The following is a 12,276-nucleotide window of genomic DNA, read 5'->3' as shown; positions in this document are numbered from 1 at the left end:
CCTCATGAATGGCTTGGGCCATCCCCTTGGTGATAAGCGAGCTTTTTCTCTGAGTTCACGTGAGATCTGGTCATTTAAAAGTGAGTGGCACCTCCCGCACCTCTCTCTCGCTTCCTCCTGCTCTGGCCATGTGACGTACCTGCACCTCCTTCACCTTCTGCCATGATTGTTAGTTTCCTGAGGCCTCCTCAGAAGCCCAACAGATGCCAGTGCCATGCTTCCTGTATAGCCTGTAGAACCATGAGAGAATTAAATCTCTTTTCTTATAAATTACTCAGTTTCAGGTATTTTTTTATAGCAATGTAGGAATGGCCTAATACACCAGGATTTCTCTTATTAGGTGGTGCTGAATAGTGGAAGCTCTGAGTCACTCCTCAGAGAACCTTCAGGGTCTAGTAAACAGCAGCCTCCTCCCTCTGCTTCTCCCCTTCCCACCTGCTGGTCAACTTTGTTCCTTGGAGTGGGAACAAAAACAAATAGCTTTACATTACCATACATTCTTCTGTACTCCATGGTTTATGATATAAACTTTATGGTCTAAGTTGTCCAATACTTTGGCTTTGGAGGTTCAAGGAAAAAAAGCATAAAATACTTCTTCTTTCAAGCCTAGCCTTAATGTTTATAATGGACAGTCTTTCAAAATGTCCTGCCACATGGGCCATAGGAGATGTTTTATTTTTCAGGCATTGGATTATGTTGTGTCAGTCAATATGATTTTGTTTCATGTGCATTATCAGAAACTCTTCCCAAAGAGGGTCTTGGGATCTGATCAGCTAGACAGGCGGAGGAGAAACTGAAAACCCTCAGGGGACAGGGTCTCATTTAAGTGTCTGAAAGATAAGCATTTCAGAGGTGGGAGGGAGACACCCCGGAAGGTGTCCAGAGGCTAAGAATGATATTTCTGTTTCTTGTAAGTTTTTGTCCAAGATGTGGACCATTGGATTGCATCACTAGTATACAATGTCAGTGTAAGCGGCAGGCTTTACACTAAAAGATGTTGATGTGCTCAGAGCATTTTTGTGGTGCTGAGACCAGAGCAGATAGGGATACAGGGATGACAGTCTCCACCTTATGGGAGCCTCCTACCCAGGGGATGGAGTGAGACAGGCAGGCACACCTGTTATCCAAGGAAAGGAAATAAAGGGAAGGAGAGAGTCAGTGAAAGTGGTCAGGATGGCTGAGTGAGGGAGAAGGTGACCTCAAGGTCCCAGATAGAATAGTGGTTATAAGGTGAGAAAGAGGAGGTCTTCCGATTCCATTTCTGTGTTGGGTGGGTGTTTGAGAGTCCCACCTGGGTCTAGAGGCCTGCATGTCTAGCAGGACACTGGGTAGGAGTGGCTGAAAGGGGACAACACTTAAAAAAGACAAAAATTATGGATTTTATTTCTACATGGTTGCACAAATAAATTTCACTTTCTACTTGTAAACTGCTTAAAAACCTTTATTATGAAAATGGAAAGACGAATTTATGTTCACCATCATAGTGCTTCTGGGCTTGTTCCACAGCATTCAGCCAGGCCCACCTGCTGTAGCTTTCAGAACTGCCATTTGGACATGTGGTTGAAGCAGCCTTCAGTTGGAGGATTCACAGTAATGGCATCACTGTGGGAGCTTAGAGGAATAACTGCTTGCAACCCTAGCTGTGCACTGGAATTGCCTGGGAGCTTTAAAAACACTGCCTTTTGGGCCTCAGCCCCAGAGACTCTGATGTGACTGATCTGAACACAGGAGTGTCATGTCCTCCCGTGATTCTGAGTGGAGTCAAGGCTGTGAGACCCTCTGCTGTATAAAGGAATATTGAGAGCTGGGATTATTAAGGAATTCTCATAATGCTACGTCACTGGCCTCTGATGTAAGCCTGCTTTCTCGAGAAAAAGGAACCATAAAAGCTTCTGGAAACAGATTGTTTAAGAATGAGAAATTGTCATCATGCCAGGTTGCAAGACAGCTTTTAGGGCAGATGAGCTTCTACTGCTCATTCCTTCATCTTTTCCTCCAGCCTGGATTTGTCCGGGGACAGCTGAGGCTCAGGTTACCTCAATTCTTGAGTTTCTAAAGAGGCATATCCAGGGGTGGGTTAGGAGAACAAGAGCCTGCCCAGTCTGAAAGGGATGCAGGAAGGGGCGGTGTGTACTAGAAGGAAGGAAGCTATCATCATTTATTAAAACTCTTCTTGGAGGGATGGCCCATGAAGACCTCCAAGCAAGCTGGAGGGGCCAGTCCCTTGCTGAAGACTAGCGAAGTGGAGGGGGAAAGCCCGAGGGAGCTGCGGACTCGACCACTGCGCCCTCCCTTCCTCTCCCTGCAAGGAGCCCAAGGTGTGATCCTGCCAGGAGTTCGCTGCATGACCTTGGCCATCCTTCTGTTCCCCTGGGTGTGAATTCTCATTGGCAAAGTGAGCTGGTGGGCATAAGTGGGTTTTAAGTTTAAAATTTTAAAAACCCTGTCTGCCCCCAAGTGTGGTATCAAGATTTTATAGTATGACACTTAAATTGCTTTTTTCATCCGGGCGCATAACAGCAACAATGAAACTAGCAGATAACGCGTGAGTAGCATCAGCTCTGGGCCTGGCACTATTTTATATGTATTAGCTCATTTTTTTTTTTTAAACTGTTCTCAACCACTCCATGAGATGAGTGCTGTTATGATCCCTTTTCACAGAAGAGGAAACGGAGGTACAAAGAAATTAGTGCACAAAGCCAGTCGGAGAGAGCCCGGGGCCAGGCACCAAGCTCCAGAGGTCGCTCTGGCGAGCGTTTGCTTCGGGATCTGATGCCCTGCAGTCGCCAACTCAATTCGCGGGTCGCAGCCAGGCTCCATGGGGGTAGTAGAGCCAGGTCGTGGTGGCTAGGTGAGTTGTCTCAACTAACTCTAGTGGAGCCGCCGCAGCCCTGGAGGAGCCGGGCCGCGACTCGGGAGCGCGCGGCAGCTCTCCAATACTTTGGAACCGGCGGGACCCCTGCGGGCTGCCAGGGGCAGGGCGGCGTCCGGAGGGGTCTGTCCAGCCGCGCCTGCTCCTCCGGGTGGAGAGTTGGGGACACCCGGCCAGCTCGCTCGCAGCCCGCAGACTGGCCCAGCCGAGCAGTCTCCGCCCGCTCCCCGCCCCCGCAGCGGCGGGGCTGGAGCCAGAACCGCGCCCGGCAGTTCCCGGCCGCGAGGGCGGGCGAAGCTTGTACCCGGCGCCCGGAGCCGACTCGGAGCGCGCGGCGCCGGCCGGGAGGAGCCGGAGCGCGGCCGGGCCGGGCAGTGGGGGCGCCGGCCTGCCCCGCGCGCCCCAGGGAGCGGCAGGAATGTGACAATCGCGCGCCCGCGCCTCGAAGCACTCCTTGCTCAGCTCCTAGGGCTCTCGCCCCGCCCCTCCGAGCTGAGCCGGGTTCCGCCCGCGGCTGGGATCCCATCACCCTCCACGGCCGTCCGTCCAGGTACGGGGATTAGGTAGGGGTGAGACGGACCGCAGCCTTGACACCTTTGAGTCCCCCGTTCTGCAGGACGCCGTGAGCGTCCTCCCTAAGTTGCACATGGTTGTCAGAGTGTGTTGTGTAAGAAGGGGATGGCGGTGAGGTCTGCGTGTGTGTGTTTCCTGTGTGGAGCGGGAGTTAACGTTGTTCAGGTCGTTTGAAGGAACTTGCCGATTGTTCTGGAGGGGGGTTCTAGGTAGGTGTGCGACTTCCCGTGTCAATGGCTTTCAGGTTTTCTATCCGGCTGCTTTCTACAGGTTCAGGAGCGTCCCTCTTAGAGGTTAGGCTCAGGACCATCAGTCTCCTTAACAAGGTAAGGGGCTGAGGCCTTAACCACACTGGGGAGGGTAACTTGTTGCCCCTCCAGATAAAGGATGGTGCTAGGGAATGTAGCTACAAGCAAGTTGGCGCTGAGAAGACACTCATTATTTACAACAGGCATGCCCAGCACTTTACAGTTTATAAGGCCCTTTACAGCGACTGGTCTTTTATCCTCCCTACAGTCTTGTGAGGAGGGTGCTGTCATCACCCCTGTTTTACAGCGGGGGAAGCAGAAGTTTAGGTGACTAACTTGTTGGAGGGTGATGTCCTGAAGGAGGGTAAGACCTCTGCATCCAGCCCCCTCTGTCTTCCCTCCCACTCGTCCCTGCCTGCCAGAGCTTTCTCCTCTGCGCTGCCGGGAGGAAGGAAGGCCTCTGGGAAGGCACGCAGATGCTGGCTCCTGCTTGGCTGTCTCTACACTGCGTTATCTTTGGGGCAGGGTAGCTTCTCAGATGGGCACATTCCTGTGATTTAGCTTTACATTCTAGGAACTGAGGCAAGGGACACCATGAACTTGGGCTCCTGATGTCATGGAGCAAGGGTCCATTCGTCACGGGAATGTGATGGATGTCTCAGTCGCTGCGGTTTGGTGCCAGGCTTCTGGAAATTGAATGTATGAAACAGAACTCCATGACTATTGATGAGCTGAGGAAAGCCAGAGGTGGCATGGGGACGTTCACTGTCCTTTTTGCCATCCAGTTTACCAAGCGGCTGTTGGCATTGTTTTCTTTCTCAATCCCTCCTAATTTATTGTGTGATATCTCATTTGATATTTCGTTTAATATTCTGTATTCATATCCGACGTTAACTTTTATGCTAGACAGAAAGGCAGAGCCTTCGAGAATGGGGTTTGCTGGGGCAGGGGTGTGGAACTCTGATTTATTTTCAGTCTCTGGCTAGCTGCCAAGCTGCTGTGTGTGAAGCGTCTCCTGCACCCGTCCACCCTCACATGTGGCCTCCATGCTGTTCAGGAAAGGATATTTGATCTGAATTCTCACATGACCTTGGCAACCCCAGAGCAGCCCCCCTATTTCTAATAGGCCCTGCTTGTATGTCATAATGTGACATCCAGTTGTTTTTTTTTTATGGTTCTGAAACCTGTGACATCTTTTGAGTCAACCTCTCACCATTGGTGAAACACTGCTTAATAGTAGAGTCACTAATTTATTAAAGATTTATTGACTATCTACTATGTGCCAGGTACTGTGGTGAGTGGTGGGGAGACAGCAGTGAATAGGACAAGTGAAAACCTCTGTCCCCTCATGGACGTGAGTCTTCTTGGTAAGACATAGGATGTCAGCAGTCTCTCTTCAAAAGGGGGGTCTTTGAAATTCTCCCCTTTGTACAAGGTGTGGATGCACTGGCTACCTAGAGGACACCACTCAGCAGCTCCAGTGGAGAGGACGAGGAGATGATGGGCACAGATGCAGCTCTGTAGTTCCCTAGAGAACTGCAGGGCTGCTATTCTCCAAGTTCATGGTGTCCCTTGCCTCAGTTCCTAGGATGTGGAGCTGTAGGAGGTGGAGCTACACTCTGTGGCTTGGCCATGCACAGGGACCAGGGTGGATGGAAACCCTGTGGCCAGGATGCATCAGTGTGAGTTGAGTGTCCACCTGCAAGCTGGGACATTATGGAGAAGACATTTCAGTAATAAGAGAGGCAAAGCTGGACAATTGCGGTGAAATTACCACAGCACAGTGGGTGGAGAAGTACAGAGATCCTCATACTCTTACGCTACATAATGGATATACTAGGTATTTTCCATTTTAAAAGAAGTTTTCAGGGGCACCTGCGGCTCACCTGCCATGGCACAGCTCCAGGATGCTACCCATCTGTTGCTCTGAGTGGGTGCTTGGTTTGCATTTTCTTCTCCTTGAGGTTGTGAGGTGGGCTGGTGGCACAAGACAAGGATCTGCACTGTCAGCAGCCTTTTTCTCCTCTGGTTGTCTGCTGTGGGTCCAGGAAATGCTGCTGGAGCCTCCTGGCCATGCTTAGTGCAGGGAGCATGCGGGAAGCCCTGGCCCCAAGTTACCTCACCAGGTACTGAAAGGGGCTGGAGCTCTTTGAGGTCCCAGTCACCTGCATATTGCGTTCTGTGCTGTCTCCTCTTCATGCACATCCAGGAGCTCACACATGGCAGCATGATGTAGACACCTATCACTTCCCAAGAGGACTCATGCCCACGAGCAGACAGGGGTCCCATAAATTAAAAGTAGGGTAAAAGGAAAACAAGAGCAGAGATGAAGTGGAGTCTGAAATGAGGCTTGACGTGTGCAGTGTAAACCCTGACGACCTAGATGCTGGTAAAATTACTCAAGTGGGGCCGTGAATGTGGAGGGAAGCCTGGGTCTTAGCTCTGCCTGCACTTTAGCACTATCAGAGGCACTCAGGGAAATGCCAGGACTGGATGCAGAGCAAACAAATTAGCATCTCTGGAGGCGTGCTGGGCACCGGTATTTTCAAAGCCCCCCAGGTAGCCAAGGTTGACAACATAAATACATAAATGCATAAATACCCTTTCCTGTAGGCAGTGGGAAAGAGGAAACCCTGCAGGGCACAGCCAGCAGTGTCTTCAAGATGAAAGCAAAGTGCTCGGGAGAAAAAGCATTCTTGGCATAGAGAGGAGTGGGAACTTCCTTTTAAAGATCCCTGAAAAAGTGGTGAGAATAGTGAGTTTTCGGTGGTGTCTTGAAATGACCCTCCCTGTAAGTGCAGTTCGGTAATCATGGTTCAGCGAGCTGTGAACAGGAAGAGTCTAGCCATGCTGCTATCTGCACATTTGGCTTCCCAAATGTGAGAACTCATAGATCCCTGAAAATGCAGCCAATGACTAATGACCAAGAGTTAAATGAAAAGTTAGATGGTGTCACTTTCCATCAGTAGGTCTCACCTCATTAAAACCCAACACCCCCCGTTAATGCAAATATTTTAAAACACCCCTTTTATAATTTTGAAATGATATAATAAAACTTATCTACAACATAACTTTAAAAAATCCATGTAATACTTAGATGTTGAGAAATAAAAGCAATTTGTATTAACATTATGCATTTCAGAGTGCAGACGCTTGAGCTAAGCTGAACTACAACCTAGTGAGGGGAGCCGGTGCTTTCTATAGTCTGCAGTAAAGCTGCCATGGGGTGGGAACAGGTGAGTCTCAGTGGCCATCCAGATGCCACTGAAGGATGAATAACTCTTGGTCAAGTTCTCGATGGTAGCGAAAGGCCATTCTTCTCTCAATTTTCACAGTGATTGATTGCATTCCTGAAAAATTCAGTGTGTATAAACTTGTGCCAACAATATATATATTTTGTATGAATGTGGAAGGGAGTTGGGGGGCTAGGCTTCAAACACTGTAAATATGTTTCCATCAGTATGAATGTCTGTGAGACCCCTGGAGGTCATGCAGGACAAGTCTTTACTCAGCAGAACTGCCTGTGTTGTTCCAGATGTCAAGCATCGATGGCCTCCAATGCTAAATGCATCCCGATCACCCAGGGTCCTCTTCCCCACAGGTTCCAAAATGCTCCCTCAAGGGCCATACCCACCCCACTGAGAACCACTGCTTTCCCTGCATTGCTGGGTAGTGAGTGATTAAAGTGCCATTGCAGGCGTGGGTGCTGAGATAGCAGGGCACCGGACATGTCTAAGCCAGCCATCAGAAATGCACTTCCGTTACTTGCTATAGGATCGTAGAGGTTGAGTTAGAAATCAGAAAGGTTGGTGCTTTGTGTGTGGGGGCAAAGGGCCACAAGGGAACTTTGGGGGGTGGCAGAAATGGTCTACATCCTGATGAAGTATTCCTGGTGCACACAGTTGTTGCAATTTATGGAACTGTCCACTTAAGTTTTGTGTGTTTCACCATGCACAATATGGTGAAAAATATTTACCCCAATAAAAAAATTATAGAAGTGAAAACAATGTAACGATTATTGTAGAGAAGGCTTAGTCCTCTGAAACTGTCTGTGGATCCCAATCTGAGAAATAGCTGTTCTTGCCAGACTGGGAGGCAGTGCTCCAGGGAGAAAGGTCTCTGGTTCTCAGTCAACTTTTTGACAAGTCCAGTGCAATAGTGGCCTTGGCATCGTAGCCCCTGGTGGCTGGAGAGGAGGCATGTTGGAGGTATAGGGGAGGCTGGGAAGCGCAAGGCAGGGCATTTAGAAAGGGGACAAGGGACAGGAGACAAGGCCCATCCCTGTCTCTGGGTTCTGGTTCTGTTGTCCAGGAGCCCTAGGAGGTTTGTAGGGGTGAGATGGAAAAGTCAGACTTCAACCTAGAACCTAGTGGTCAAGAGGCTTGGGGTAGGTCCATCCCCATCTGTGGCATCTGGTGACAGTGATCCTGTCTTTCTCTGTCTCATTGCCCCTTTTGCCCTTAAAATCCACATGCCTTACTTGAAACCACCAATCTTGTGGCTTTTCGCCCTGTATTAGCTGAATAATTGAGATTTCATAGCGACACCTGAAACCTCTTGGGAAATTTTTACCTTATCTTCATATCCTTGTGCATCCTCAATGATAAAAATAAAACTTTCCTTCTCCCATTTATATGGGTAAATAAGCCATTGATAACTATGAGCGAGGCTTTAGGATTCCTCTACTGATAGGAGCGTTGCCAGGCTTGGTGTTTCCTGGGCTTTCTGAGATGGTGAGTGAGCTTCTGTTTCCCTGCTGTGGGAGTGTTTACTCATAGTTTGGTAGAGCTGTTTCTCTGGGGGAAAATCAGAGGTGACCACATTGAACACACAGTTGGGTTTTTGGGTTGTGTGCATGTGATAGAGCGTGGGTGACTAATCTCCACGGGATGGAAACCATTATGTCATGTTTGGAACACACTACAGTGGTCCCCAGCACGCTCTGTAGTTATTTCCACACTTTCCTGCTCTAGCTTGGGTAGGGAAGTTCCTGGCTGGGCTCTGTGGTCATTAGGGGTAGGTCACTCCCTCTAATTTGCCCCACAGGTATGAGTGTGTGGGGCTCTGATGCTTCCATTTCTCATCAGAATTGCATAGAGATTATTATGGACGTTTACTTAGGACAGTGCCACTCAGATTTTACCTCCCAGGGATTCCTTCTGGGAAATAAAAAGCAAAGGCTCAACCTAGCACTCCAAAGCAGCCCACTCTAAGTGATGCTTCTTTGAAGCCTCATGTTTTATCTTAGATTGTGGAGATTTTTCTTTCTGCTTCATAATATATCCACATTTGCTCTAATAGAAAAATAATAATTTCCCCGAGAAAATCTTTGGGTGAAATTAGTAACCTAGGGAGACAGACTTCAGGCTCTCTGGCTGTCTGTAGCTTCTCCCTGGGAATTTGTGGATTCTAAGCCAGGGCTTGTGTAAGTATGGAGGTCTAAAGTCTTTTCCATAAGTGTGTGGTTCTATGGCTTTGTAAGTCCCTTTTACCTTCTCTTTCAAACTGACATTTTTGTGTTTAACAATGATGGGGACTTTTTAATAGCTGTATGAATTCTTATAACAAAGGAATAACACAGGAGGTCAAGGCTGCAGTGAGCTGTAATCACACCACTGCACTCCAGCCTGGGTAACAGAGCAAGACCCTGTCTCATAACAAACAAACAAACAAACAAACAAAGGGGTAACAGGAGGACATCATAATTATGGGCTTGGTTCCAGTACTGTAACACATTCCCCGTACATGTTTCCATGGATTTTCAGTAGAACACATGGGCTGTGACATTTCATGAGCTAAAGAACCTGCTTTAGACCTTGTTTTTTCAGGACTCATTCATGGTCACTTCTCAGTTATGGCAAATAACTTGGAGCCTAATTTTCTGAGTATTTCTCCATTACATCAGATCTACACATATGCACATATTGGTTAACATTTGGGATGAGGGGCTGTATTAAATGATGCTGTAAATGCATTTACTCATCACTCCATGGCAAGGTAGAAGAGTGTGTTGCTATCAGGTGGAAATGTAGAAAGTGCAGTGAGGATTTTCTTATAAATCTCAGATTTGGGGCTTGGCTATGTCAGGTCCCTGGAAGAAGGAGGAGTCATCTACTGCTGTCTGTTCTCTCCTCTTGGGACTCTGTAGAGATTTGGCCCTGTGCCTTGGAGGGCTCTGCTCTGCAGCTTGGCCAGACACATCCCTCAGCATGGCAAGAAGTGTGGAAGTTTAAGAGGATGTGCCCACTTGGCCTAATCCTAACCCACCAGCACCCCTGTTCTTAACCATGTCCCTCATGTACCTGGGACCCCTGAATTCCCTCCCCAAACACCCTGGGCCCTAATTCCAGGGCCTGTGTGATCATTCCCATGGACTCAACTGCCTGGTTCATAGACTGGCCAGGGCTGTACAGAGGGGGATAGACACAGGTAGACTTTGACATCTACCTGTGTGCATGCTCAGGGCCCCTCCCAATATGGAAGGGAGCTGGGGAGAGGCTAGAGACAGAGGAATGGAGATTAATGTAGCTAGACACAGCAGGAGACATGCAGTGAGACTGCTCTGTGCAGGTCTCATGGTGAGGACAGCGCAGCCTATGTTTGGACAGACATGGAATGCCAGGTGCCAGGATGAGCTTCTCCCAGCTCTGGGCACCTCTGCTGCTGCTGTCCCCAGAAGTGGACCTCCAGGAGGTTCTGATTCTATCTGGGGTGCATCTGCTCTGTGCCACCTTGCCTGTGCCTAGCTTCTATCCTAGAAGACAGGGCTCACAATGTGGGGGAATTCCTCAGGAATAAGAATGGAATTCCTCAACATTGTGGGAAATTCCTCAAGAAAAAGAAGCTGTTTAATAAATGCACTGTGGCTACACAGCAGGAAAAGTGCCTCCTTCCCCTGCACTGGGCCCTGGGCCTTGAGGAAGAAACCTGGGTTCCTGTGACAGCCCCTCTCTCCCCAGCTGTCACTTTTCCCGTGCGTGCACTGGGTATGAAATTCCTTGTAGAGGGACAGGAAGGTGCTGTTGGATGAAGTCAGTATTTCCTGGAAGGGGGGCTTCTGTTGGGGGCCGATAAGTTCATTGTTAATTCTTGTACTTAATTTCTACTTTTGTAATTTGTTTCACATTATAGTTTCTCATTCTGGGACTAGTAGGAAATTACTTTATGCCTCAAATATGCATTTTCATTTTGTCTTTAATCAAGTAACTTTTTGTGTGTGTTGCACGTGCTGCTGTAGTCATGTTGTGATACGCCAGTGTTTCCAAATACGTCATGATAACCAAACAGTAATGGGGACTGTATTTGGGAAGATCTTCACAATCGCAAGCTTTTGGATGTGATTGTCACATAAAGCCTGGTGTGCTGCAGTGAATGGACAAGGCCTCCGGAAGTGGGGATGACGAGCCTAGGCCTAGGATCTGGCTGACTCCCTGGGTCTGGACATCAGCATCTCAGCACTGCCCGCTGTCTTTCCTGGAAGCTGCTATGGAGAGGATGTTAGCCAGTCCAGGGGTTTCGCACATAACATAGGCATCCTTGCTTGAAGGCTGAACAGGGGGAACCGTATGCTATGGCTTATTAGTGTATGGAGTAAGTTAATACTTTTCTCTTTCTTGTTTTATTTTATGTGGAAAATTCAATCTGAAAAATAACAGTGGCATACACACATCTGTGACTTTTTATTGTTACTGGTATTTTCTAAAGGTACATTTTGAATCTTACTGTAAGTCATTGAAAAAAATTACAATGGACTTTGATTAACTAGTCCTGAATAAGAGAGGTTTCTTTACCCAGTATGCCTTCTGGCAGTAACATTTCTTAGTCTCTAGCCCTATTCCTGTAGTTCCCTCTCCTCAGGGTCATCCCCACCCCTCAACTCTTTCCACAGCCATCTGGGTGTGAACTCTTTATCTAACTCCTTACATAGGATTCTACCCTCTCCTATATGATTCCGACCATCTCCAGACCCCAGTGACAGTTCCCCTTGCAATCCTATTCTCTGACCTACGCCCAGTACCCTTATTCCATCCTTTCTCTTCTTTGATTCTAGGCTGGGTTTTCATCCCCGTGTGTCTTATGCAAAAATGATGGGTGGGTAGGTAGGTGGATTCCTTCCCTCCCTCCCTCTCTCCCTCCTTCCTTTCTTCCACAAGTATTTATTGAGCTCTTATGACAGGCATGTAAGATGTGTAGGATGGGCCTCCTCATGGGTGTGGGAGACCGGAGGGTCTGCTCTGCACTGCTTTCTTCCCTGGCCCAAGTAGGGAAGGCCAACAACTAGGGGAGCTACCCAATGTTACCAGAGCCAGGGGGCCCAGAGCCACCAGTTCGAGGCACCTCGGTGCATTGCACCAGGGAGAGCCTGTGTCACTCATCACGCCTGGCTTTGGAGGAGCGGATATCTGTAAGGGTGCTGGGGGAAGCTTCTGATCAGAATCAGCTCTGAGATGGTCAGAAATCCCAGAAGCTTCCAGGCTAGGACTGGAAGAATTGACTTCCAGACCCACGAAGTGCCATAGAGGCACATGGAGGTGGAATGGCACGGTGCTTATAAACGGCAAGGCGGGGAGCCAGTGCTGGACA

The 12,276-nt window shown here is 48.6% G+C and overlaps 1 protein-coding gene across 1 annotated transcript in view; it reads left to right on the top strand.

Moving 5' to 3' along the window:
* IL1R1 (interleukin 1 receptor type 1) overlaps positions 1 to 12,276 on the top strand; it is a 75,550-nt gene that overhangs the window by 35,276 nt on the left and 27,998 nt on the right. The gene's annotated exons all lie outside the window — the stretch shown is intronic.

This window comes from Nomascus leucogenys, chromosome 14 (genome assembly GCF_006542625.1).
Source record: "Nomascus leucogenys isolate Asia chromosome 14, Asia_NLE_v1, whole genome shotgun sequence".
NCBI classification, from domain to species: domain Eukaryota; kingdom Metazoa; phylum Chordata; class Mammalia; order Primates; family Hylobatidae; genus Nomascus; species Nomascus leucogenys.
This window is presented reverse-complemented; position numbering and strand designations above follow the sequence as displayed.